We start from the raw sequence: 3,349 nt of genomic DNA on the forward strand, positions 1-3,349 counted from the left end.
GTGACAGACTGCCTTTTTTAAGATGGCATAGGGAGGCAGGTACTATTACCAGATATGATTACTGTATCACACTACGTCCATTTGTTTTCTATGTTTACTGTATACTGCTGTTTGGTTTACTTTCAGCATTAAGCCTTGGATGCAACTCATTTCTTCCTTGAAGTAAAATTGTATGATTGAATTCCTTGCCTCATGTGTGCTTTTTTGTTTAGGCCATCACTGAATAAACAGTTGGGAAAAAGCTCTAAAATGTTCCTCAGAGCATCTATATATTCATAGCTTCTGGGTGCCTAGCAAACCTTGGACGACCAGCTTTATTTAGTTATTACAGTGAAGTTTTGGTCAGTTACAGTGTATTGAATGGATTTGAGGAAAACCACAGCTGAAGATCAAGACTGTCTCTCTTGTTTTTTGCTCAGGCCATAATTGCATGAATATATTGTTTAAAAAATGTAAAATATACTACAAAGCATCTAGAACCACCATGGCTTATGGGGGGGGGGGCCTTGTGGCCACCAAACACCCAACTTAATGCACTTGTTTCCCACACAATTATCATAGAGCAGTCTTGCCTACTTAAAATGAGCCAAATGACTGAATATATGAATAAATTCAGTTAAAAAATGAAGAGCAAGTCAAACTGTGCAAAAAAGGAAGAAGTCATTTGGATGGTGTTTGAAGGCAAGGATGGGGGGACCGAGTGATTTGTGCATGTGTGTTGGGGTTGCAATGAAGCCCTTTTGCCTAGGGCACTGGTTGACCTAAGGTTGGCCCTTTATACAGCAACAAAACATACTGATTCTCTGTCTCTTCATTCTTTCACACTTGTATCATCCCAACCTAGGCACCCAGTAATCATTTCCCCCCTCACAATGTGAGTGTCTAACTATCTCCAGTACTGTCACTGTATAAAAATGCCTTTAAAGTATGTGTATTGTACAGCTCAACCACTAAAACTGTCTTTTTATTAATTTTTTTAATAAAGATTCACTTTAACATATGTATACCAAAGTGCCACCTCCAAAACTGTTTTTTGAATAATTTTTTTATAAGAGATTCACTTTAATATAAGTGTACTTAACAGCCACCTCCACAATTGTCTTTGTATATTTTTTATAAACATTCACTTTAATCTATGTGTAAAGCACAGTGCAATTAATTATTTCATTGCTGAAGGTTTGTAGGGACAGGTATATTTTGCATAAGATACCACTACTTTGGAATAGGCTCCCTATCCATGTAAAACAAAGTTCATCTCATTGGATGTTGATATGATTGGCTGTGTATTTAATGTTTGATGTGGTTGATTTTTACTTACTCTGATGGTGCCATGTGTAATGATGAAAGCGCTTAGTAAGTGAAGTCGTTTTGGAATAAATTCTCTGCCTAGTGCTTTGGACGTGGTTCTTTTTTGTTTTTATCAGTTTTGTACTCTGTGGGTATTTCCATTTGTGTTTTTCATCTCATCCCTGTCCATTTTAAGCGCAACTTATATTTGTGGATGGCAAACAAAAAATTTACAGTAGGATTACCCCCTGTATTACTAATAGACAGATGCGGCTACTAAATTCTTTATCCCATACATGGGGTCCCTGCAGATTATCTATAGTATGATTGCAGTTATTCTCATTAAGGATAATATATCATTATTGACCATGGGATGGTTTATACTACGCTTTAACCAAATGGAATAGGTTATTTCAAGCACAAAAAGAGAATATGAAAAAGCTCAAAATGTCCCTCAAGGGCAGATAGCCTAGTACTTAGCTATGAACTCTGGATACGTTTCTATTATAAATACTTTTGTTTTAATACATATTTTACACATTGTCATAAAAACTTTGAATATGTAACAGTGGAGCTTTTCTTCCCTGGCCAGTGTTGGAAAGAGTTTTTAATTTCCAATCGGACTTTCCAGTAAATAAATGTAATTAAATAAATAAATAAGTAAATATCTTATCTGCAGCAAAATGCTTATGTTGCTTCCCCACCCCCTCAATCACAAAATACAAAGCAATAATATTTTGCCTTAGCTCAGTTAAAAATCAGTTTCTGCACTTGTAATAAAGTACTTCTGACAGTCCAAGAAAGGAGTGCAAAATATTAAGCAAGGTTGCTTACCTGTAATAATTTTGAAAGGCTTTATAATAATCAAAGTGCAAAATAAAATTGTCTCGACTCAGATTCAGTAAAGCACTTCTGATGGCTTGTGAAAGCAGTGCATTTTTTATTTTCTTTTATAATCAGGAACAAAACAAGGTATGTTGGTTCCTTGCAAGCATTGTAAAATACTTTCTTACAATTAAATTACAAAAGAAGGAATGGCTCAGGTAAAAAAAGTGATTCTGACAGATACATCTCAGAAGAGTAGTCCCAAGAGGAAGCAACACTAGGACAGATCCATTAGACATCACTGGCAACCTCAACATGTTATGTAGATAACTCACCACTCTGACTTATTCCATCCTGTTGCTTAACCATTATTATACCCAGTGGGCTACATATAGTTTGGTATGGATTTGTCACTTATTTCATCATGATTAATACTGCCAAATCCCTTTATGTTGCACATACTATACCACCACAATTTAAACATTTTCATATGATCATAGGAAGTTACTAGGCTATTGGCCCTGAGGCCCTTATAAGCCTAGCCAAGAGTTTAGCCCATGCATACACAAATCAGCACCCGATGCCCCTGTCCAGTAGGGACACGGGTGGAATCCCAGGGATGTAGTTTCTATTCCCCATCCAGTTATCCAGATTGCGATTAAAAAGGGGTAAAGAGGTACTCCGCTTGATGTGGAGAGGGAGTTTTGGTATAATTTACTTCTCTGTACTGCAAGTATATACTAACACACCCTCTCTCTCTCTTATAAATGCGGCCAGCAGCACTGTGTTATTGCGCATTTATATATTTCATAAATTTGTAGTCCTAGGCTAGGGCTGAAAGACTTCCATGAGAATCAGTACGATACCACAGTAAACAAATACATAAAGATTACAGAAATTCTTCGTCAGATGGTGTTATCCCTTCAAAGAATATCACGCAATTGAGTAGGTAAGCTGTCGTCTATAAACCCATACTCTGTAGTATGTACCAGAGCAAGGGTTACTCTGACAAATGCGCGTTATACATATGGGTAACCCACCAATGCATCAAATTAAACTCGCTATACAGTGTTCGAGGTGCAAGGCAACTTTCGACATTTTCAAACGCATACTTTTCAGACATTCTGACTCTAGTGACTGTCAAAACACGTTGAAGCATACCACTCTACTGCCCAGATGTTTGCCTCAGAGTTGTGGTCTGTTAATCATACAATTTGTGTTTTTCTTGCAAATCACT

This window comes from Protopterus annectens, chromosome 2.part1 (assembly GCF_019279795.1).
Source record: "Protopterus annectens isolate FY-2018-M chromosome 2.part1, PAN1.0, whole genome shotgun sequence".
Taxonomy (NCBI): domain Eukaryota; kingdom Metazoa; phylum Chordata; order Ceratodontiformes; family Protopteridae; genus Protopterus; species Protopterus annectens.